Source organism: Pseudonaja textilis, chromosome 3, assembly GCF_049901715.1.
Source record: "Pseudonaja textilis isolate UNSWEBS1 chromosome 3, rPseTex1.2, whole genome shotgun sequence".
In the NCBI taxonomy this organism is placed as follows: domain Eukaryota; kingdom Metazoa; phylum Chordata; class Lepidosauria; order Squamata; family Elapidae; genus Pseudonaja; species Pseudonaja textilis.
In genome coordinates, this window is record NC_141992.1 from 64841842 (window position 1) to 64868408 (window position 26567).

The 26567-nt window shown below is 39.1% G+C and overlaps 1 long non-coding RNA gene across 1 annotated transcript; it reads right to left on the reverse strand.

Moving 5' to 3' along the window:
- Positions 1-803: 803 nt before the first annotated feature.
- Positions 804-13761, reverse strand: LOC148126146 (uncharacterized). Its single transcript, XR_015742883.1, has 2 exons — positions 13696-13761; positions 804-1330 (listed from the first exon to the last, which is right to left on the reverse strand). It is a non-coding gene; the product is annotated as an uncharacterized LOC148126146 (long non-coding RNA).
- Between the last annotated feature and the right edge of the window lie 12806 nt (positions 13762-26567).

Genomic DNA, 26567 nt, shown 5'->3' on the forward strand with positions numbered 1-26567 from the left:
CTCTTAACTTAATTCTTACCTCTTTAAGAAGCTTACTTCCTGAAATGGGAAGAAAATATTACTTGACCTGCTCTTCCTTTCTTTTTGATTTTTATTATATAAGGGAAAAGTCGAGGGAGCTGGCAAAATCAATGCACAGATCTGATGGAAATCTCAAAGCAATTAATAAATGGCCCTGCGTTGATTATAGAGAAAGGTTCTAATGTACTATTGTTATTACAATATTGTAATATGGTGTTGATGGTGTGTGAAAATTCCCTTGGAGAAATGTTAATATAAACCCCTCATTTGGCTATATCAGAGGTCTCCAAACTTGGCCACTTTAAGACTTGTGGACTTCACTTCCCAGAATTCTCCAGCCAGCATAGTTCACAAATATAAAACCAGTTGTCCAAGCGTCCAAATTTTGATCAGGTGACCTTGGGGATGCTGCAATAGTCATAAGGGTGACAAATGGTCACAAGTGGCTTTTTTCAGTGCTGTTGTAACTTCAGTCACTAAACGATCTGTTGTAAGTCGAGGACTACCTGCATTGTTTTAGAGATAGTTCTGGACTGACAACCGGTCACTTAGAAATCCTTTGTAGTTACAACAGACCTCTGCCAGGCTCATTGTGACCTGGATTCAAAATGCCCCCACCTTATAGGATCCGATGGTTACATGACAGGGATTTACATTTTTCGACGACAACCAGTGTTTACATCCATAGTGAACAACTGGTTCGCCTGAGGAGACAGGGTTTTGTTTTATGACTGTGGCATTCACTTAACAACCATTGCCAAAAAAAAGATCATAAAATGGAGTATGGTTATTTGATGACTTTAATTCTGGGCTTGACATCAATTGAAGGCTACCTGTAGGCCATATAGATGAGATGACTGAAGAGCCTCAGGATCAATTCAACCCATAATTTAACAAACCATACATACATTGATTGAGGAGGACCAGAGGTGGTATTCAGGAGGTTCTGGAGAACCAGTAGCAGAAATTTTGAGTAGTTTGGAGAACTGGCAAATACCACCTCTGACTGGAGATTTTACAATATCCTTTCTCTGTCACGTCCACCAAGCCACACCCACAGAACTGGTAGTAAAAAATTTGAATCCCACCACTGAATAGGACCCCCATTCCAGGATGTTTCTGTTTAATAAAAGCTGAAGATGATATTCTTCAGAGGGGTGGAGTAATCGGTGTTGCCCCTTTCCTTCTTGAAATGGAGAAAGTTTGGATTGCTGAAGCTGGGCATGGCTTGAAGTCTAAAGCGCTGAGGTATTTGTTCCCCAAAGTAAGAATACCTCAGCAACCATAAATTCCAACAGGATTTCCAAATCTGTGAAACGAAGACAACAGCATGTGGATGGGCCGGCTTACAAAGTCCCTATACAAATTCCTTTGCATTTATCTTGAAAAGGAGCTCTCTGCTAATGTTTACTTGAAATTAAGCCAAAGGCCCACCCCGTTCAGGCCTTGCCAGTAAACGTTCAAGAAGAAAAGCAGAGGAGGTGAGGAGTAATTGGGAACAGGGCAGAGGTGGTATTCAGCAGGTTCTGACCAGTTCTGGGGAACTGGTAGCAGAAATTTTGAGTAGTTCAGAGAATTTGCAAATACCACCTCTGACTGGCCCTACCCCCATCTATTCTCTTCCTCCCGAATCCCAGCTGATTGGCTGGATCTTCTTTTGTTGTCCTGCACAGGAGAATGGAGCTGGAAAGGAGGTTAGTGGGATGGAGAGGGAATGGTATTATTGCAATAACCTTTCCCTGCCACGCCCACTAAGCAACGCCATGCCCACCAAGCAACACCCACAGAACCGGTACTAAAGAGCTTTGAACCACACCACTGGAACAGGGCCAACGGGCAGAACCTTGTGCTTCACAAAAACTAGAGTTCCTGATCAGAACTTGGTACAGATAGTCCTTGACTTACAACAGTTCATTTAGTGGCTGTTTAAAGTTACAATGGTACTGAAAAAAAAAGGGGACTTGTGACCATTTTTCACACTTACGACTCTTGCAGCATCCCCATGGTCATGTGATTTACATTCGGATGCTTGACTACTGACTCACATTTATGATGGTTGCAATTACCCCAGGTCATGCGATCCTCTTTTGCGAACTTCTGACAAGCAAAGTCAATGGGGAAGCCACATTCACTTAACAGCTGGGTTACTCATTTAACAACTGCGGTGATTCACTTAACAAACGTGGCAAGAAAAGTTGCAAAATGGGGTAAAACTCCAAATTTCAACAAATTTCTCACTTAGCAACAAAAACTCTGGGCTCAGTCATGGTCGTGATTTGAAGACTGCCTGCATAGCGACAAAGAGCTGAAGTCCCTCTATGCCAAGATAATTTGTATTTGTTTAAAAAGAAGCAAGTAGAAAAAATACGCCAGTGTGAATTTTGAAAAAGGGGGCCCTTTCTTAATTCCTCTGACCACCCCCCTCAGCTTCAATTGGGATACTGTTGTAATGGTAACTGTTTTTTCCACATTGTCCTCCATAGGAAAAATAAAACGAGAGCTGTATAATTTGTACTCATAAATTGAAGAGTGTTTCTACATTCCTTCTGTTTTCAAATGTTAATTTTATTCCACCTACAGATTTGGAAACAGTGGCTGTTTTAAGACACAGTGTGGGATTTTATTTGTACTTTTTAGAAGACATGATGACTTGGTGGTAGATTTATATTGTCATTTTATAATAAACGGAGGGGCAAAATGTCATTTTTCTTTCTCCATTATAGCACTGATTTATAGCAGGAAGCCTTCTTTTCTCTTGGCCCCTGACCCTTTTTTTTTTTACTCCAAAAATTTCTCCACTATATGTTTTCTATTTATAGAACACCTTAATAATACCTGTTTAAAGTTCAAAGCTAAAGCCAAGCATTGCCACCCAACATAGAAACAAACAGTGCTTCCAGATTATAAGCCTTCAAGAATAAGCTTCTTTACAGTAAATTTATTTTTCCTTTAAGTAAAAAACTCTTTAATCACTGCTAAATAAACATTCTTTACAAAATGTACTTTCTAAGATTTCTTGCATATGTATTTTGTTTTCGTAAGATCTTTTAGAAATATCTATCCAAGAAATGGATCCCTCACTGCTTTTGATTATCAAATCAATGTGATCATTCAGTGTTATTATATCTACATGAGGAGGGAGGGAATCTGAAAGACATAGCTGGTGATATCTTTATTTTTGCCACCGTTGTTAAGCAATTCACTGCACTTATTAAATGTATTATGCGGTTGTTATGTGAATCTAGCTTATCCCATTGACTTTACTTGTCAGAAGCCAACTGGAAAGGTTACAAATGGTGACCACTATCCTGGGATAGTGCAACAGTTATATGCACCTGCCAGTTGCAAGAGCCCAGATTTTGATCACATGACCATGGAGATGCTGCAATGGTCATAAGTGTGAAAATTGGTCATAAGTCACTTTTTTCAATGCTGTTGCAACTTTGAAAGGACACTAAACAAACGGTTATAAGTAGAGGACTACCTGTAAATAATCCTAATAAAAACACAGAAATTACTTTAAATAATGAAAAATTATTTGTGGGGTCCTTCCTATAGATTTAATTGGGCAACGTTCTGAGATAGAATGCAAAAAGTAGATTCCATTTATTTTTTTAACAATTTTTTTTAACATTTGTTTGAAGAAGAGTTCAAAAGTATGCTGAACTTTTTGTGATTTGTTTAGTCCTAACACCAGCTATTGCAAAGGTAAACATAGTGGACTCAAATAGGTTATCTTCAAAACACTCAGGCCTATTTTTCTATTCCTAAAGGCCTAAAAGAGAATGATTCAAATTTCCTGTAGTCAATTAATACTCAGAGAAAGCCATTCTTATAAAAAAGATCGATAAGTAGGAGTTGATGATTCATCAAGACACATCCTTGGAACAATTTTGCAACTGTTTTTCAATGTTTAATTATGTAGTCAATTCTGAACCTGTCAACATTCAGTCAAATACAGAAGGAAGAATAACATACCTTGCAGTGTCACTGTTTAATTATTTCTAGAACTTACTTTGAGATATGCTAGGAACTTCTTATTCCTATCTAGTTTGACTGGATCTAGAAAATTGTAAGTTTTACTCTTACTGGAAGATAAGCTTGAATATATGATTGTGGATTTCTCCACGCTCGGTCCTAACAATAGGTCAACCCATTTTCGCTATCCTGAGGCTTGCAGATATATACGACAGGATGGTATTCATGGTCCCTGAACTTTTCTCCTTTTATTAGTCAGGCTGCTGTAAAAGAAGATTTCAGAACTGGGAAATGAACTTAAAATAACAAATCTGATCCTGTACAAGCAAGGATACAAAGATGGGTAGTGCCACTGAATCTGATTTGGCTCCTAAGCACAGCATCTACAAATGCTAACATATCAATATGCCTACTTCTACCACTACAGTCTAATCATTTGTTTAAAGTTTATGTTGGGAATCACTGCAAAAGACCATTGAAGAAAAACCTGCTAGTATCATCAGACCTCTGACAAAATCTATTGTAGCCTCACACCTGGAGTGTAGTGTGAGGTTCTTAGCATCAAATCTTGAAAAATGATTTTGTAGAGCTGGAAAAGTAAAATTGTATATTTTATAGGTTAGACATACTACCTCTACAAATAAAAGAAAAAACCAACAGTAAATATATTGTTCTATATGGTGCTGAGAAAGTAGATATGGAAAAAGAAAGCTGAAACTCAAGGCCGTCTCCAGAAGCTGTATGTGGGAAATTTTAGAAAAATAAAAAATGTTTTCACATAGCATTATACCATAGGTGTCCTACCCTAGAATATATTATCGAAGTCAGCAAAATGGCTGGCAGTAAAGCTACTCTTGATTACTAGTAAAGCTAGATAGCTGTTTGTTTTTTCAGTATAGGAATCGTGACACTTCTGGCTCTCAGAGATATAAGATTGACCATTATAGAAACAGCAGGTTGATCTAAATTGACATTTAGTCTGGTTTAGTTGGCTGTTCTATCCCACTGATTTAAAGACTCATCAAAGACAATCCATCCATGTATAGTCAACCCCCAATTTAATGGGAACACTATGAATGCTATGAAGACCATCCATACACTATATCCATACAAAATCCTGCCTGCCATTCTATGCCTGTGTAAAATATACAAAATATGAATGAGTAAAGTCCCACTTCCATTTCATACATATGTAAAAAGTATTTCAAAAAATCCCACTCTTTCCCTAAGAAGATTTTTAAGCTGCTAAGGAGAGAGAAAAGGGAAAAGATTTGGTTTTTTCCCTCCTTTTCCTATACTGACAGCTAAGAGACTTAAGCAAGAAATTGGGGGAAAAATCCACTTTGACATTAATAGGCATTTAATGCTGAAAATAAAAAGTCAAAGGGATAATAAAGATTTCTGGATAATCAAAAGCTTTTGAAAACAGGAAAGGAGAGAAAAAGAATAAAAGGGCAGGATCTGGAAGGGAGGAGACTGCCTGGAATTAAAAAGAACTTACAGTAAAATCTCAACAAGACTTCCAAAAGATACATTTTAACTGAAACATCACAACAAAAACCCCAGGAAGAGAAAGTGGAAAAAGAAATAAGAAGAAACAGCTTGGGACTATTTGGATTACTTGACGATCTCTGGATTTTTGGTTATTGTATTTGAATGACTAAAATCAATCGGGTGGTTGTTTAAAACTGTTTAAAATGGCTCCACTTTTAGAAGAACTGAAAATGGAACTTTAAAAGTACAAAGAAGATGCACAAGAAGGGAGAGGTTCTTTTGGCTTCGTATTTCAGTTCTTAGAAATGGAGATTTGGAACTATGAGAAACAACAAGAAATACCTGCAGAACAAGAAGATTGTGACAAAGAAGAAGCCATCTTTAATGAACAAGTAATCTTAGGTGAGGGAAAAAAGGAAAGGGGGGAAAGAGAATGGAAAGTTTAAGATTGGGAAAAACAACCCCCCCCCCAAAAAAAATAGAGTGAAAAATAAGTATAAAATCAGAAAGCAACAGAAGAGGGAAATGCAGAAGAGAGAATTAGAAGTAGAGAGACAAGGGGGTAAAAAGGGGAGGGAGAAGATGAGAGGGAAGAAAGAAAGGAAAAGAAGTTATAAAGGACAGAAACAAAATATAGAGAAACAGGGCCTATTTAGAGATAATGGGTGAAAATTTAATGGAAAAAGGGATTCTGCAAAGGTACATAAGATAGTATTGTTATATTAGAAATAGAAATAATTTTAGAAAATATGAAACAATGTATGATTAAAATGTTTGATAAAATAGCTATCGTAATTCAGTGGAATGCTTGTCAATAAATAAATGTAACAAAATGAATATTTAATGATTTATGAAACATATGTGAAGAGAAATAAGGGAAAAATTAATTATGGAGATTATACGTGTCTTTAAGGAAGTATGATATTTAATTGAAAAGAAATGTTAAAGATGTTAAGATTTTAATGATTATTAATGATAGAACTGAATTGGAATGGAATGAGGGTTTATAATTACATATATTTATAATCCTTTTTAAAAAAAGAATATAGTGTGCATTATAAGAATGTACCAAGCAGAATTCAATTGGAAGCTATGTATTATGTATTATATTGAAGGTCATAACCTTAAGGTATATATTGAAGTTTAAATAAGAGTTGAATGGATGTAATTAAAAGATATAAAGGTGTCATACTCCAATTAGTAACTACAGAAAACTTGTTTAATGAGAAAAGATAATATGAAATTGAAACAGAACAGACAAAAGCATAAATGTAATGATTTGAATTGAGATGAGATAATCAAAATAAAATTGAGAAAATTAAAAGAGGGGAAAAGTATATAGAAAATGTAGAATAGTATAAGATATGGAATAGAACACAAAAAGGAGCATGAAATTGAGTTTTGTGTCTGTATAAAGAAGTTCAACCTGGGACCATGCTATTTTCAAAAAAGATGTTTTACTTGTATTTTGTATGTGTGAAAACCCAAATAAAACTTTATTTAAAAAAAAATCCCACTCAGATTTCAGAGGCACTATTTCCATCCATTTGTCTGTTAAATGAGGATATATTGTATATAAGAATATAGGTATAAGAATATAGTCATTAAGACATCAAACAACTGTAATGGACTTACAACCTCACTTCTGCCACAGTCATTAAGAAAAACATTGCATGATCATAACTTACTATTTCACTGGCAGCTTCTCCATTGATCCTGCTTATCAGAAGCCAGCTGTGAAATATGGAAATGGTGATTAAATAATTGTGGGATGTTGTGACTATCACAAACACATCCTGGTTGTGAAGCACATGAATCTGACTCGCATGATTGCAAGAATGCTAAGAAAGTCATAAGTGCAAAAATAAAGTTGTAACTTTTTCTGTACTGTTGTAGCTTTGAATTGTCCCTAAACAAGGCAGTCATTCAGTGAGGACTACTTCAAGTAGTAAACTCATTCCTCTGACTAGTGAAATGCTTGGGGGGGGAGCAGCAATTTTGATTTCCTTTAGATGATAATTAGTGGAGATATACCGGCATTTATCCTAATTTAGTAAATGGCATTTATCCCATTTAGTAAATTTAACATTTATGTACAAACATTTTACAGTGACAATATGGTAAGGATCTTTGAGTGTGACCAATTTAATCCAAGCAAACTCTCTAATGTGTTTTATCTCTAGACTCTCCTTAGGTTCACGAAATCCACCAAGCTGTAATTTAACTTATTTGTTTTTAGTTTAGTGTGAACCCAACCATTGTGGTTTAGGCTTAATGTGGTGCGACTAGCTTATGTTCCATTTGATCTCTACAATGTTTATAATCCCAACCTACATATAAATTTGCTGGCCTTTCAAAACAACAATCCCCACCTCCCTACTTCAGAGAATGCTCAGATGGTTTGAAATCCTTCCCAGTCTCTGTAAATTAAGAAACCTTACAATAGGGATGGATTAAAGATTATGTATCCCTCCTCAAAGCAAAATGAACCCTTTTCAGAGGCTGTGTTTCTACAGCATGCTTTCCCATGGTTTACTTAACCCAATAGCCTCAGGCATCCTGGTTGCCTGATTCACACAACAAACTGAGCCAAACCAATACTAGCTTAATGTATTGTCTCATTTCTGCCAAGTGTTTTTCCCCTGTGCTTTGATAGGGATTCTCCTCCAGAAACTTTTTATCTCCTGTATTTTAAAGGCTCCTCCTTATCTTTCTGTTCCTCAGCTGTTCTGGGCTTCCTTCCAAACAGCTGTCACAGGCTGCATTGTTCTATTTATCTAGCTCACCACAGAATTAAATACATAGGATGCAACTTAATATCCTTTTAAAAAATGTTTATAAAGTCACTCTTACAGATTGTTGTAGGTGAGGACCACAACAAACGGAGGAAAAATTTCCCTCCTTATGTTTTCAGTGCAGTTTCTTTTTCACCATGTGCTATTAGAGTTCAGGGGGAAAGCAAGCTTCCACTGACTTCAAAGAGAGTTTGTTTGTTTTGCTTAGATTTAAAGGGCCATGTGGATGAAAAAACCTTTAAAAATGATCATGGCATGGCACATGGGGTTAAACATATAGATAAAAAGGCATGTATGGCCAATTATGGTTCAATAAAAAAACACAATTGAACACACAGAGATTCATAGGAAGCAAGATATTTAGCACAGAGAGGAAAGCTCTCCCTTTTGTTTTATTTTAGGTATATATCAGATCTTTAGAAAACTTACGGAGAATGTGTTTGTGTGGCACAGCTAACTTAGCCTTCTGCCATTTAAAGATAAATATTTGTCACTTTAAACCCATGGCAGGAAACCAGACAGGTGCCATTTTCCCAAGAAACACAGCCATTGCAACATTGGAGATTTAAAAATAGCATTAGATAGGAAAACTCTAAATAGGAGAATATTAATTAAGTTCTGGAAAATGTAAAAACAAAGGCACAACAATTAAGGGGAACCTTGAAAGTAAAGACCGATAGTGAAAGCAGTTCTTTCTCATGGTACTCTGATTTGATCTTGGAAACTGTGGCATCACTGTAATTGCATATTCTTTGGCATAAGAGTTTAGGCAGCTTTAAATTAGAGGTTCTTCACTCAGCTTGTTTGCTGATGAGACAACACATTGAATTAAATATGTTACTCGGACAAATATGATTAGACACATAAGGAATTTGTCTCCAGTGCAGAAGCTCGGTGTGCAGAATAATGATATTACCAATTTTTTTTAAAAAAAGTGGGGGAGTAAAGACAATAAGGAGAAATACTACTACAGCCATCTACATGGGTAGATACACTTGGACATAAACATTTAATCAAGTGTTTATGATTTGCAGTTGCAAAGTTAATTTGGACAGTGGATGGGAAACAAAGAAATATTGGGCAATTATTATTTCTACAATATTGGCAAGAGTGTCCCTTCCTTCCATTATTTACTCTACCCAAAGTATTAGGGGAAGAAAACAGGGATGGTGCAATCAGGATTGGAGGCATCATGCTAGAATTTGAGGAGACAAATATATCTTCACCTGCCTTCTGGATTATAAGGAAGAACCTGGGAATGATCAGAAAGAGGGTATTCCTAGAGAAACCTTGTGTTTTTTTGGAAGGAGGAACTGCTATAGCAATTGTCTTTGTGCTAAAGTAGAAAAGGATGGGTGAAAGGTTAGTTCTACTCAAAGCAACCCTAGACTTTTGGGGTTAAAATAAATCCTGACTCGAAAGCTGATTGGATATAGCTGTTCTCATGAAGTACTATTCTACCCAGGACCCAATTAAGCATTTCATGAAAGTGCAATCCCTAAATTCTGAAGGAAATAATTTTCAAATCTTTTATCCCTTCTTCTTGGCCACATATATTCTCCTCAATCTCTCATAGGAACATGCAGCTCTCCAAAAGTTGCTGAATGCCAACTCTTCACAGCTCTGGCCATTGGAGATAATGGTGAAGGAGGCTGGGAATTATACTTCAGAAACTTCTGAAAGTCTACTGATGGCCCATGCGTCAGCTTGCATACCTTGCAGTGAATAAAGGGTGACCTGGACTATGCTTATGTCATCAGTCCAGATGGGTTGTTTTTGTGCTATCTCCTTTTAATGTTCATGTCATGCCAGGTAATTCTGGATCCTGCTCTCCCTTCATGTGTCAGGGGAAAAAAAAAATCTTGCTGTGCTTTATTTTCTGACTTGGAAGCTTGCTTCCTGCAGTTCTTGAATCGTGGGAGCATTATAGCCATCCATGAGTCACCAAAGAAAAGTGAAATGTCAAAGTTGAAGCAAAGTTTATCGGCTGGACCCAAACTCTGCCAATACGCCTAGCAACAGCTTTTCCTCATTTCTGTATGCTGGGCAGAGTGCTGGATTTGATGTTAGAGAGAACAGAGAAAATCTGCAGCCAACTCCCAAATGCCAAATGAGCTTTTTGGATTGTACTAATGTGGCTTTTAACATGAATATATCAAAGGACAAGAGGATGCTTTGGTCACCAAGTACTAGATTCACAGCAAAGGAATGACCAGGTCACAACATCACCTGTTTATCAGGATGACCTTTTTTCCCCCAAGAGCCAGATTGCCTGACTATACTGTACAACAATGGGAATCTTAAATCACTTTCAGGACTGCTAAAAGTGACAATACTCCACAGTAAATCTTAAATTAACAAAAACAGGAAGCTGTCAAATCAAGCAGTAAATGCAACACTGGATTTCAGTGTCCCAGTGTTCAAATGCCCACTGAGTTCCAGTTTACTAAGCTTGTTTAGGCAATGGGAGCAATCTAAGGATCATACACACAAAACAGGGACTTGTATCTTTTCCAGGATTTCATTAGTCTTGTTTAGGTCAGTCTCCCATCTTAAAAAGAAAACCTTGCCAAAAGTTAAATTATTAAGTTCCTTGGATATTAGCTAGCTGCTGTAGCACATAGCGCTTTTATATCTGTAAAAATATAATTAAAAGTTTGCTGCCTTCATTTTTAAAAATACTTCTATGTATAAATTTCTACACATGTACAATGTTAGTATGAAGTAGAAGTATGCAATATACTTAAATATTATTAGGTCTACTCTGAGCATATCTATTCATTTTTCTTTCTGCAAAAAGGTGGTAAGAGAATATGAAAGGCTAGAATTACTTTGAAAATTTTAGTACTGAACCAAAATTTTTAGAACACATTTTCCAAAGACCATTTGTTTTTCTTATTTGAACTCCTAGAAATTGAGGCAACTTAAGCCAGTTTCTTCTCTTTATATTCTCCACTATGGTTTTCTTCCAGATCTTCGCATTAAACTAAACCAGAAACATTATGAAAAATATAACAGTGTCATAATTAGTTGTTGAGGGTTAAAAGGCATTGACAAGATCTACTATGAATCTAGCCAAGAAAATCATGTTTCTTAGTACAGTGAATATTACTGAACTAATTTAATGGGCTATTCACTGAACTTTTATATTTTGCGTTTTGATTTAGATATTTGATAGTGAGGAAGTTTAAAAAATGAGCAAGAATTCAAGCAAGGTATTTTCCCATTTCAGATCATGCACAAGAATTTGAATTTATGTGGTATAGTGATTAGAAAATCAACTTTATACCCTTAACTTTGTACTGTCTGTGGTTACTCACTGTCTTTCACCCAAATCTACCCTAATCAAATTGTTGTGATTTATTAAAGTGTGTGTGTGAGTGACAGAAAAGTTAACATATACTTCTAAGAAATAAACTTTGTGAAGAGCAATTGTTTTCCTTCCTGCAAATTAAAAGCTATTTTCCAATTAGGACATTCTTCCTTCAGGGTTGAAAGAAAGACAGCACAGGATTCCTTCTTCTTGGTAGGGTTTAGCAGATGAGATATACACATTGAAAAGTGAGTTACAAATATTTGTCCTGTTACTGACACACACTCTGTTGTTGTGTGTTCTGTTTTGCTTTATGCAATTCACATTTCTCTGCCAAAAGGAAAGGCATGAAACAGAAGAAAGCTCCAAAAAGTTTTCAACAGCTGCAAAGACTGTTCTTCTTAAACTCAAATTGGAACGACCCTGGCTTGAAGTGATCCACTTGGATCTATTCCATGCTGGTGTCTTACTAATATTCTCAAGTAGGGCTGTGCTCTAGATTCAGACAAAGTCTGAATTCCAGAGCACCCTGGGATAATTCAGAACAGATTGTCATTAACACAATAGAGCAGATGGATCTAACTAACTCAGTTCTTAATTCAAAAACTATCTGATTCTGATCTATAATTTGGGAGCTGTGACACATTCTGAGTGTGAAGATTCTCAAATTACAAGAGAAAAATACAGGTGAAACTCAAAAAATTAGAATATCGTGCGAAAGTTCATTTATTTCAGTAATGCAACTTAAAAGGTGAAACTAATATATGAGATAGACTCATTACTTGCAAAGCAAGATAGTTCAAGCCATGATTTGTCATAATTGTGATGATTATGGCTTACAGCTCATGAAAACCCCAAATCCACAATCTCAGAAAATTAGAATATTACGTGCAATCAATAAAACAATGTTCTTCCAGTGAGATCATCACTCAAGTTTTCTCAGCTGCACTTCAGAACCCAACATTAGCAAGGTCAAGCTTCTCCTTAACTCCGGTCTCTCCAACCTTGACAACTTTTAAGACTTGTGGACTTCAACTCCCAGAATTCCTCAGTCAGCAACAGCACAGTAACATCTTGCTTTCTATTGCTCATAAGTGAAGCCAAGAAGTTCCAATGCTGTGAGGTAGGTTAGGTAGGTAGATAGATAGATAGATAGATAGATAGATAGATAGATAGATAGATAGATAGATAGATAGATAGATAGATAGAGTTCTTGGCTTCACTTCTGAGCAAGAGAGAGCAAGATGTTACTCTATTGTGCAGTGTTGGCTGAGGAATTCTGGGAGTTGGAGTCCAGAAGTCTTAAAAGTTGGCAAGGTGGGAGAGCCCTCAGTTAAGGAGAAGCTTGATCTAACTAGCTAATGTTTGGTTTTGAAGTGCAATTGAGAAAACTTGAGCTCGGATCTCACTGGAAGGATACTTCCTCTAAAATTAAAAAAGAACTCTTTTTCGTCTGTCTGTCTGTCTGTATATCTATCCATCCATCCACCCACCCAGCTACAGTACCTACTTACCTCCGTATCTGTCTATCTATCTCATCCATCCATCTCATCCATCCATCCATCTAATCTATCCTCCACAGGCCGTAAAAATTGTCATAGATGCCCAGCCCTGGTATAGGGTCTGCTTGAGCAAGGGTTGGAATAGATGCCCTCCAAGGCCCTTTCCAATTCTGATATTCTGAAGCTCAGCCGTTTGTGCTTCCCACGGCCAGATTTCAGTCCTGCTCAGTCAGCTCTGCCGGGAAGACCTCTTAAGTCAGAAAGAAATAACTCGCCAGTTCGAGTCTAACAATTAATTGAGCGCCTTCCTCGGATCGACTGCAGGTACACTAATAGAGCAGCCCCACGTGGGAACCCCAGCGGCGTTGTGCTCGCCTGGGCGAGACCGGAATAGGAGGCGAAGAGGCTCTGGGCAAATACCGGGATCTGGCACTGAGACGGGCGAGGCGGGAAAGACAGTTAACCCAGGATCTAGCCGTCAAACAGCATATGCTTGACCCCTCCCCCCTCTTCCGTCTCCTTTTGAGTTTTGTCACGCTTGTCGACTCGTGTTTACATGCAGGCTGAACGCCTACCCTTTTTGTTTTCCCACCTTGGCGTTTTCTTCTTTCCGAAAGAACTACACAACTCCTCTCTCTCTCTCTCTCTCTCTCTCTCTCTCTCTGTGTGTGTGTGTGTGTGTGTGTGTGTATGTGTTTTCTTGCAGTAACTGAGCTGCATTCATTAACTGCCTTATTTAAAATGAAAGCAGGGTTAACATTTCCATAAGAGCGCCGCTTTTCTTCCTCCGTTTGTCAATGGCCTTCATAATGAGAGACCGCCCCTTTAAGGGAGTTTGAAATACTTTGCTTTTCGAGGACTATTTTCCCCTCGTCTAAAGCTATGTTACTTTTTGTTTTCTTTCCAAGCAGGAAGGGATGGAAATCCCCTAATTTTCCCAGGCAGTTTCACACATCACAATTTTTCCAGTGCCTTGTGGTTTGTTTTAATATCCCAGAGCGCTTGATATAAATACCATCATTTTTAAATTGTATTTATATGCAATCTTAAAAAAAAAAGTTTAGATAATAGCCCCCCCCCTCCCCCAGCCTGTTTAGCATAGGTAACCCAGAAATATTCTGGCTGCTTTGATAATTAATGTCATTTGAATTCATAAATAATCCTTTTGTAGTTACACAAAGAGCAGAATCTATGTAGTTAATGTTTGAATAACATATGGCAAATCTCCATTCTGTGTTACTCAGCAGTTTTGAACAAAAGTAATGCCATTTACACCTAACATTAAATCAGGCTATTTAACCCTTATTTGTTGATCAAGCCATAAATGTAGTCCTCGATTTAAGACCACAACTGAGCCCAACATTTCTGTTGCTAAGTGAGACATTTGTGGAATGATTTAGCCCCATTTTATGACCTTTCTTGATACAGTTGTTAAGTGAATCACTTGCAGTTAAGTTAGTAGCATGGTTTTTAAGCGAATCTGGCTTCCCGATTGACTTTGAGGTCGCAAAAGGTGATTACATGACCCCAGGACACTGCAACAGTCATAAACATGAGTCAACTGCCAAAGCATCCAATTTTTTAAAATAAATTTTATAAATTTTATTAAATGTTACACTTTTAAAAACAAATCATATTTACAATTTTTGCAGTAATTTGTGGCATTGACTTTTCTATATTCATTTACACACACACACACACACACACACACACACACACATATCATTTACATTTATATTTGCATAATCTTTTGTTCCTGTTATCTAACCAAACATACAATTTTTCTTCCTTCTCCTGCAATTCTGTTGTAAGTTTATTCATTTCTGCACAATCCATATTTTTTTTTATAATCATATCATCCATGGGACTATTCTCTGATTTCCAATTTTGGGCATATGTTATTCTAGCTACTGTCAATATTGTGTATTATTGTGTATTATTTGTATTATTATATATTCCATATCTTTCTTGTAATCACCTCTAATTATCCCTAGTAAGAACATTTCAGGCTTAAGTTCTATTTTTAAACCAATTGTTTCTTGCAGCCAGCTCAGAGGAGGTATTCAGCAGGTTCTGACCAGTTCTGGAGAACCGGTAGCAGAAATTTTGAGTAGTTCGGAGAACCGGCAAATACCACCTCTGACCCTACTAGAAGTTCAAGTAATCTTCAACTTACAACTGTTCACCTAGTGACCGTTCAAAGTTACGTCCCTGAAAAAAGTGACTTATGACTGTTTTTCACACTTGTGACCATTGCAGCCTCCCCATGGTCACATGGTTTACATTCGGAGGCTGGACAACTGATTCACATTTATGACGGTTGCAATGTCCCAGGGTCACGTGATATCTTTTGTGTGACCTTCCGACGAGCAAAGTCAGTGGGGAAGCCATATTCACTTAACAGCCATGTTGCTAATTTAACAACTGCAGTGATTCACTTCACAAATGTGGCGAGAGAAGTCGTAAAAGGGGGGCAAAATTCACTTAACAAATTTCTCACTTAGCAGCATAAACGTTTGGCTCAATTGTGGCTGTAAGTCGATTGTTCTGGAAATTAACCCAAATAATTTTTCAGGAGGCAACTGGACTTTCTTGTTTTTTTGTTCTTTTGAAGACATTTCGCTTCTCATCCAAGAAGCTTCTTCAATTCTAATAGGATAGTGGGGAATGGAAGGGTTTCTATTCCTTGCAGACAGCTGGTAATCTGCATCCTTTTAGAGCAGGGCTGTCAAACTCCCAGCCCCACGGTCTGGATGCGTCACGTGCTGGCCACGCCCATGCCCAGTTTAGCGAAGGGGGATAAAGTCATGATACATCACATGACAACGCAAGTTTGACACACCTGTTATAGAGGGTTGTTGAAGCACTTGGAGGTTTATCTTTGTCACCTGAGTAATGCACCTTGTTCCTGCTGTCTGCAATTTCTCTCTGGAAACCCATTCATACTCCTACACCATTCAAAGAGTGTTAATCAGAGATGGTATTCAGCAGGTTCTGACCAGTTCTGGAGAACCGGTAGCGGAAATTTTGAGTAGTTTGGAGAACTGGCAAATCCCACTCTGACTGGAGATTTTACAGTATCCTTTCCCTGCCACACCCACCAAGCCATGCCCGTAGAACCGGTAGTAAAAATTTTTGAATCCCATCACTGGTGTTAATCCCAAATTGTACAGCTAAAAGTCTTTATAGCTTTATAGATTGTATAGCTAAAACCTTTGGGACAACTATGACCTGAATGACTGAGAATGACTTTCTGGAAATTAACCTGTTGAAACCACTTTCAAATCTGTAGACATTTTTTCTCCTAAAAAAAACAACAACTCCGATCTTAAACCAGAGATTATTTTAATACAAGAATAAGAGAAAGCAGCTTTTTTTCTCTAATGAGATATCTCTTTCCTATATCCACTGCTGCTCCAACAGAGACTGACTCAGCACTCCACCATGTGACCACAAAAGATTTCAGCAGCTGAGTCATAGGAATAACTGGAATAGTTTTAGAGCAGAGCTTAATTCCCAGAAACCTCTCTGGCATATACCAGCAAGCACATGCTTTACCTCCAGAGGTGAATTTACAGTGAGACAGCCTGTTTTAGTCAAACAGACCCAAACAATAACATTTTAATGATGATTTGCCAATCTACTTGCTGTTATGATATTGAAGCTCACAGATTTGCAATTACTCTCTTTTCTCTTCTCAGGAAGAGTTAAAGCAAGACAGCCTGAGTTCCAGTCCTGCCTTAGCCATGAAAACTCACCTGAGTGACTTTGGGTCAGTCACTCTTTCTCAGCCCAATTCCCCTCATAGTTGTTGTGGGGAAAACAGGAAAAAGAAGGTGTTTTGGATATGTTTGCTGCCTTGAATTATTTGTAAAAACAATAAAGGTGAGGTATAAATAAATAAATCTGAAAGTGGCAGGAAAATAAAATGTGACTTATGACCAAAATGGGGCCAGGAATTTTGATTGTATGTCATTTGCATTTGTAAGTAAAGACGGGTGGGCTTCAAAAATCTTAGCAACGGGTTCTCTGCCTGGTTGGGCGTGGCCATGGTGGATGTGGCCTAGTTAGCCTCCTGCACCATGGCGGGAGATGTGTGTGTTTTTGCCCTCTCTGCGCTCCAGAGGCTTTCCTCAAGCCTCTGGGAGGGAGAAAATGGCCTCCCCAGGCTGTGAAGGCTCTCTAGAAGCCAGAAATGGGCCCATTTCTGGCCTTCCTGAACTTCTGGGAGGCCCTCCCTGAGCCTCTGTGTGCACCCTGCACTTACCTGCATCCAAAATGGGCTGCGTGGGGACTCCTGGGTGGGAAGGGGTGGGCAGGACCACCCAGGAGTGGGTCTTAAGTGAGTTGGGGTTCTCCGAATCCCCAGCAGTTCACCCCTGAGTAAACGTACCACTTGACTGGGCTCAATTTTGTGACTGTTTCTACTATGGTTGTAAAGCGAGTCACCATAGTCATTAACCAAATCCATTTTTCCAAATGAGCCTTTTTGCTAGAAACTGACAAAAACCGCTGGAAATTGGCAAAAAAAGTCACAAAATGCAGTCACATAACCATAGGTCACAGCAACCAGTCATAAATGTGACCTGCTTGGCCAAAATGCAATTATGTGACACCAGAGGAGGGGCAGGAATCATGACTTCAAGAATGGGTCCTAAGTAGCCTTTGTAAGGTCTGTTATAATTTCAAATGGTCACTAAATGGCCAATCGTAAGTCAAAGACTACTGTATACCTTGCTTACAGACTTCTTGTTGGGTGACCCTTCAAAGTTATAAAAGGAAAGTTATGACCGCTTCTTCATGACCTGTCCCAGCACCCCTGTGGTCCAGGGGTGGGATTCAATTTTCTTTTACTACTGGTTCTGTGGAGGTGGTTTGGTGGGTGTGGCTTGGTGGGCGTTACAGGGGAAGGATGCTGTAAAATCTCCATTCCCACCCCACTCCTGGGGGAAGGTTACTGCAAAATCCCATTCCCTCCCCATTCCCTCCCCATCCCACTAACGTGCTTTCCAGATCCATTCTCCTGTGCAGGGCAACAAAAGAAGACCCAGCCGATCAGCTGCGACTTGGGAGGCAGAGAATAGATGGGGGCAGGCGGGACCAGTCAGAGATGGTATTTGCCGGTTCTCTGAACTACGCAAAATTTCCACTACAGATTCTCCAGAACTGGTCAGAACCTGCAGAATACCGCCTGTGCTGTGGTTACATTATTACAATTCAGGTGTGTGACCCCTCATGCAACAGTCATGGGAACTATTTGTAATCTTCACAGGTGGTTTCTGACAAGTAAAGTCAATGGCAGGAATTCACAATTTATTTCTTTATAAAGTTGTTAAGAGTTTGTAGTTGTTAAATGGTTTAAATAAGACAATTTAAAACAGGGGTCCCCAAACTTGGCAACTTTAAGACTGGTGGTCTTCAACTCCCAGAATTCCTCAGCCAGCTAGTCTTAAAGTTGCCAAGTTTGGAGACCCCTGGTTTAAAGCCTCTCTTCTTTTTACAAAATTATGAGATTTGGTATTGCTATTAATACTCCTGAACCACATTATTTGTCCAGCAGGACCAGTTTTACAGGATGCATAATTTTAAGAGGCAGGGCTTTTTGCCATGGGATTTCCAGGCTGAAAAAGGTTGTATTTACTTTTTTCTCCCTCCGTGCAATGATGCTGAACATCAACATCGTGTGCAATGCAAAAGCATTTTCACAACTGCTATTTGGCAAGCTTACATGATTCATTTGACAAACAGCCTGAAAGGTAGGAGAAAAATTGGATGGGGAGGCCTGGGCCTGGCTGAGTTCTTAGCCTTTTTCCGGTGAATGCATTGACTAAAATTTCAAAGAGAGCCAAACTGTTCAGTTAGTCTTTTCCCAATATCAGGATTTTTGCAGCTCCATGATGCCCATGTATAAATGTGTAGGGGAATAGATCACAATTAAGTGCACTTTTAAAAAGAAAGAGTTTTATTTACATATTTTTTGGATTCTTGTTGGGCACTGTATGCATGACTTTCTATGTCATAGTTGCTATTTTGTAATAGAGTTGGTGATGAAGCATGGTTCCCACTTATAGGACATCTTAGAATGCGCATTCTAAGGTAAGGGTAAAGGTTCCCTCGTACATACAGGCTAGTCATTTCCAGCTGTGGGGGGCGGTGCTCATATCTGTTACAAAGCCAAACAGCCAGCGCTGCCCAAAGTTGTCTTGCATCCGTGGTCAGTGGTGGGATTCAAATTTTTTACTACCAGGTCTGTGGGCATGGCTTGGTGGGCATGGTTTGGCTTGGTGGGCATGGCTTGTTGGGTGTGGCAGGGGAAGGATACTGTAAAATCCATTCCCTCCCTACTCCTAGGGGAAGGTTACTGCAAAATCCCATTCCCTTCCCATTCCACTAATCTGCTTTTGAGTTCCATTCTCCTATGCAGGCAACAAAAGAAGACCCAGCCGATCAGCTGGGACCCGGGAGGCAGAGAATAGATGGGGGCGGGTGGGGCCAGTCAGAGATGATATTTGCTGGTTCTCTGAACTACTCAAAATTTCTGCTACGGGTTCTCCAGAACTAATCAGAACCTGCTGAATACTATCTCTGACTAAAAGCCGAAGGTGCACGGAACACTGTTACCTTCCCACCAAAGTGCATTTTTGCATGCTTTCAAACTGCTAGGTTGGCAGAAGCTGGGACAAGTAATGGGAGCTCACTCCATTACACAGTGCTAGGGATTCGAACTGCTGAACTGCCGACCTTTCTGTCTTAGCCACTGAGCCACCGCGTCCCCTAAATGTTGGTTATAGCATACTATTAAAACTGCAATTATGAAATGGTTATAGACAAAAACGTATAGGGAGTTGCCTCATACTGAAATGGAGAGAGGCAACCATTTAGTGACAAGTTCCATGTTTAGCATTTCTTTAGGGCCACAACTAAATGGGCTGGGATTTTCTATTTCTTTCTAGATTTTGCTTACCATGTTAGATGTATCCTTGTTTCTAATAATGTATATAGCCTATATAGGTAATCCTTGGCTTACAATCACAACTGAGACAAGAATTTTCATTGCTAAGCCGGGCAGTTGTTAAGTGAGTCATGGCTAATTTTATGACCTTTTTTGGCCATGGTCCTTAATTGAATCAGTGCAATTGTTAAATGAATCACCTGGTTATTAAGCAATCTGGCTTTAGTGACAATGCTTAAATGGCTGGGAAGCCTGCAAATGGCAGTCACATGACACTGTAACCCTCGTAATTACATGCCAGTTGCCAAGCGCTTGACTTTTGATCCTTTGACTGTGGGGATGCTGCAAAGTGTGAGGACTGGTTGTACATCACTTTTTTTGATGCCATTGTCATTTCAAATGGTCATTAAATGTATGGTTGTAAGTCGAGCATTACCTGTACTCTACTGTTTTGAATTACCTGTACCCCTTTTTTTTTGAACTATTACCATCTGGAAGATGGTACAGAATAATAAAAGCAAGGACAAATAGGCTGAAAAAAATCCCAGGGCAGTAGCTCGTTTGAATTCTGCTGTATAGTGCAGTGTTGGTGGGTTATCAGGAGTTTTAGATTCAGTATGTGGAGGATGAAGGATGTCTGTGTTTATTTTCATGGTCATGGTCATGTTGTGCACTGAAGATGGTGTTTGATTTCATTGTATGAGGTGCAATGACAGTAAAGTAAAGGTGAGGTGAGGTGAAGAGTGGAGTGGAGTAGAGTAGAGTAGAGTAGAGTAGAGTAGAGTAAAGTAAAGTAGAGTAAAGTAAAGTAAAGTAAAGTAAAGTAAAGTAAAGTAAAGTAAAGTAAAGTAAAAGTTTTCCTGTGTTTGCAGTCTGGCTATCATAGAAATCAGACCACTGAATTTTCAGCAAATTGGTTAGAAAGCTTTGAGGGCTGCATGAGATCCTCCAGGCACAAGATAACCATCTTTAAACTATTTGGATCACTACTGTCAAGTCTGACTGACAGAGCTTCTCTTCCAGCCTGATCTTGAAATATTTAAATTTCGAATATTAAATATTAAAGGAGTTTCTTGCATGCAAAACATGCACTTTGCAGCAAGACATCATCCCTGACCTGAGTTGAAAGACAAACTGGTTTCCAAGGAAGAAATCTCTTTATACCCAGGGCGGTAGTATATTTCATTCTCTGGGCTTCAGTATGGCTTTTGCTTTTCTTGTTGACCTTCACACTAAAAAAGAAAATGAGAAAAAATGCCTAGGAATTTAAAAGGCTGCAGTTCCTCCCTTTAATAAGCTTTCTCCTGGGATTTGAGTGTTTATATGCCGACACAAGGGTGTGGTGAACTCCCTTTCTGCAACAGATGTCAGCAGAGCAGAAGCCAAAGAGGAGGCGATGGTTTTTTCGCAGACTGTCTAGGAACAGTTGGACAACCTGCTGTCAGAAATTGTTGTGTGTTGTGCTTGCTGATATAACAACAAGCCTAAGAAGCTGGGTTAATGTTTTAAGAGATAAATATTATACAGTTCAAAATTTAGGGATTCCATTAAATTCTAAGTATGCAAAGAAAAATTGCTAATTTTTGCTTTCCTAGTAAATTGAAAAATGAAAACCCAAGGTGGAATAATTAGAAAAAATACTATATGAATATAACGCTTTTTGGTATTTTTGAGTCATTTTGCTCCTGGAGTTTTCTTGGCAAGTTGTTTGCCATTGCCTCTTTCCTAGGGCAAAGATAGAGTGACAGGCCCAAAGTTGGTTTTGTGCATTCGCAGTCTTCTAGCTGGTGCCTTAACCATTACACCAAACTGGTTCTTGCCATATACCTTAGTTATATGAAAACAATTTGTCTTTCTCATAAACTGCCAATGACATACTTTTATCAGTTACCTATGTCTTTTATGTTCTGTGGTAAATATATCTTGACAAAGCAATCTGATGTATATAAAAATATCCCTTACAATATATCTACACAATATATCAACAGGTTTGTAGATTGTAGATCTGGAAAAAAAAACTGCTTTGCAATCTAACTGAATACTAGGTCCTGAAAATATGACTTTGCCTGCTGTACTGCAACATGGCAGTTCCGTCAAAGTTTTTATTTCTCTTTGCATAGGACTGAAAGGTTTCCCAAACCCTTCTGAAGAAAAATTGGGTTTGTTTTAAAATACACTAGCACCTTTTGGAAGTTCAGCCATGCCTGGTTTCCATGCCAGTGTTCTTTCTTTCCCTTCTGCTACTTCTCTAGAAATTTAACATCTTGCTTAGGGAACATTCAGTTTCTGGCTGGGCATACATTTTCGGGAAGTGATCTTCCTTCTCAACCTCCAAGGTTAGTACTCTTCGGCCACAACAATTCAGAGAGAGAGTTTTCAGATGCCAAGTAAACTCCATAGTCCACCATTTGCGTTTTGATTCTAGATTCTCACCATGATCAGCATATCATGGATGGGCTTCAAAAATTTTAGTAAAAGGTTGTCTGCCTTGTTGCTGGGTGGGCATGGCCTAGTTGGCCACCTGCACCACAGGGCGGGGGCGTTTTTGCCCTCCCCGGGCTCCGGAGGCTTTCCATAAGCTTCCAGGAGGGCTCCGGAGGCTATCCGGAAGCCGGAAACAGGCCCATTTCCGGCCTTCCCGAACTTCCAGGAGGCCTGTTTTTTTGCCCTCCCTGAGCCTCTGTGCATGCCCTGCATTTACCTGCATCCAAAATTGGCCGTGTAGGGACTCCTGGGAGGGGCGGGGTGGGGTGGAGTGGGCCGAGCCAGCCAGGAATGGGATTTGGGGGTTCTCTGAACTGCACAGAATCTTGCAGTTCCTGCAAACCCCCAGCAAGCAGCCCATTCCTGTGTGTGAGGCTTTCCAATACAAATGTTTTCACATTTGACAATGAGTCTTCCCTTGCCACCACCCCAGATAACTGTAAATTATTTGGGGAGGGGGGTAATGAAGGATATTAAGTCAGTTCCATCAAAGCTCAGGAAGCTGAATATTCAGCTGTTGGCCAGCCTGGATATAACAACAAACCGTGATTGGTTGGCATTTTGAGGCAAGTCCTAAACTAGCAAAAGCTCAGGAAACCTAAAAACAATTCCGAAATGTTCTAATTTTAACATGCATTGTAAATGCTCAAGAAAGCTGGAAAGCCTCTTTAATATTGCTGGAAGCTGATTTGATTGTAGAGGGCAAGCGCACTGTTCGCGCAATACCGATCCAAGCCAAGGAATTACTTACATGTATTGCATGAATTTCCTGTTGGGACTGATTTTGGTGGTGAGAATTTAACTGGATTGAGCAACCGTTAAAGGGAATTTAGGAGAGAAAATTTCTCTTGCTGTTTATCCCTTTGCCTACAGCGTTATTTTACAGGACTGCTATTTTATTTCCTTCTCCGAAACATTTCCTTACTCGGCATTCCCGTGAGAAACTTCAGATATTTAAGCAGCGCTATGATACGCCAATCGTCAGATGGGCACCGTTGAAACTTTCTAGGGACAATATTCCAAAAACACCCGAATAGATTACCATGATCTCAAATGATAAAGGAATTCATTACAATCATTATATAATGTATTATTCAAATTCTTTAGATAAGGGATAGTAAAGTACAGCATCAAAACTGTCACTGATTCTGGCAGCCTTAATATCGTATTTACTTCGGTATACAATTTTTGATTTCATCTTTGAAGGAATGAGATAGTAGTGGGATTTATAGGTTTACTTATCTTTATATCTGCCCTCCCGGAGAACTGAAGAGGCCTGGACTTGCTATACTTTAAAAGGGCCTTAAAACACGGCTATCCCCTCAGTCCTGGGATAGGCTGGGGCAGCTATCCATCTGAACAATATGAATTATTTATGGTACAGGCCAAGGGCGGGATCCTACCAGCTTAACAACCAGTTTGGTGAGAGTGCGCGCATACTGTTTACAAATCACCCGCTCCTGCAATCATTCACCTTCTCCTGCTGACGTGCGGCACTCAGCTGTGCTGCGCAAAGCAGCTGAGGTAGAAAAAGCAGGGAATAAAAGCACAGCCTAGAGCCCGGGCTGGTGGGTGGGCCAAACAGAAGACCAGAAGATTGTTGCAGCGAACTGGTTTGTCTCAGTTGTTCTTCGGAGCTACCGGTTCAGCAGAACTGGGCCGAACTGTTAGAATACAGGCAGTTCTCAACTTACAACCACTCATTTAGTGACCATTCGAAGTTACAACAGCACTGAAAGTGACTTATGGCCACTTTTCACGCTTAACAACCATGGCAGCATCCGCAAGGTCACATGATCAAAATTCAGGCGCTTGGCAACTGGCATGTATTTATGGCAGTTGCACTATCCCTGGGTTATGTCATCACCCAGCTGCCTTCTGACAAGTCAACGGGGGAAGCCAGATTCACTTGATGACTCCATGATTCACTTAACTACTGCCGTGTTTCATTTAACAATGGTGACAAAAAGGGTTGTAAAATGAGGCACAACTTACTTAACAACTTCCTTGCTTAGCAACAAAAATGTTGGACTCCGTTGCAGTTGTAAGTTGAGGGCCACTTATATATGTCTGACCCTTCTTTATGATGGTCTTTTAATAATTCTGGTTTAAATGTACAGCATCGTGGCTCTATTTTTTTTCAATTTGTGAGGTATCCAGAATTTCTGATGAATTTGGCTGGCTTAAAAAAATCAAAATAATAAATAATGTATAAGTTCTACTCCATGAAGATTAACACTTCATTTAGGGTTTAGCAAGTGAATCTGACCTGAAGTCAGTACTAAACAATGCTATTACCTCCCTACTTTATGGATTACCTCCCTCCTTTCACTCCATCCTTTTGCATTCCTCCTTACTGAACTACATATATTATTTCCAAATCAGATGTTAGAGTACATATCAAGGAAACTTGTAATTTCTCATGATGACAGTATCTCTGGACTTGTTTTGACAAGAATATTATTTATGATTGCTCTTGCAGAAGCAAGACGCTAGAGCACAGTCTGTACTCTTGATCAATAAAACACACATCTTTGCATAAAATAAGGTGCCAAATATTTCTAGGTGAAAGATGCGGCTTTCCAATATACATATGGTTTCACTGTAAGTGAAATCAAACATTCAATTCAACATAAAAGCTTTCCTGAACTATCTGAACAATAGCTCCAAACGTCTTTGCGTGGCCCTTAGAAAAAATATTAACCCAGAGAAAGAGACAGAATTATTTAATTAGCTTATTGATACCAGGAACATTCCCTCTAGGCAAAAATTTCATACTGCAAGTGATTAGAACACTTGGCATTATGGAGCACTTACAAGCCGCATACCCAGATTTCTATAGCTTTTATTTTTACAAGAACAAAGGAGTTAGCCTCTAGTTTGGTGTTTTTCAATCATGACAATTTTAAAATGTGCAATTCCCAGAATTTCCCTGCCAGCATGCTGGAGTTGAAGCAAGATTGAAAGACACAGCTCTAGCCAGAACTGGTATTCAGCAGGTTCTGACCAATTCTAGAAAACCGGTAGCAGAATTTTTGAGTAGTTCAAAGAACCGGCAAATACCACCTCTGACTGGAAATTTTACAGTATCCTTCCCCTGCCACGCCCACCAAACCACGCCCGCAGAACCGGTAGTAAAATAATTTGAATCCCACCACTGGCTCTAGCTCTTCTAGAAGATAGGAAGCAAAATAGGTACCGTAGTTGCCATTTTGGCTCTTTAAGACTAAAGGCCTCGGCCTGATTCTCAAGTGTTTTTACCATTTTTGGATGCTCCTAGCAATTGCTGACATGTTGCACGTTTGTCTGGACAAGAAAGGTTTCTTTAAAAATATCTTCCCTCATGTGAAGTGATTTCAGAGTTTAAAAATATCATAACACCTCAGAAATTAAAGGTTTTGATGGATTGGGCAGTAACAAATAGGAGCCAAACTTCATTCAATAGGTAATGCTTCAGGCAGTTTAGCATGCGTTGCTCAGAAATTAGCGTAATGCTTTGAAAAGTATCCACATTTGTATGTATTACCTAGAGGGCAGAGCCTAGGAATAAGCAGCAAGGCATACTGATTGGCATTAGATAGATAATGTGAACCAAGTATAACATTTCTTGACTTCTTACATTAATTCCCCTAGAAAATGGTGGTCATTGCTAGCAATTCCTCGAGCTGTCTTTTGACTGAATGGGAACATCTCTATGTAACCTTAGAGTCAAGTTTGAAGCACACTTTTGCTGTTGCAACCATTATTGCTTCTCAGCTTGCCAACAAAGCCAGGTGAGATGGAATGTAGGCTCTGACATGAAGAAGACAAGGCATGAGAGCCAAAGATGCTTGCCAAAACCAAAGACTTTTTCTCATAACAATACAATGACATTCAACTGGACAATGTGACCTGGACTTAATGGGGGAGGTAGAATCTTTTACTTTAATCATGTGGGTTTGCGTGGGAATTAGCTAGATCTGGTTTTGCCCTCATCAGTGCTGAAAGGATGTACTCAATAAAGTTTTGCATTCAGAGATTGGATCATC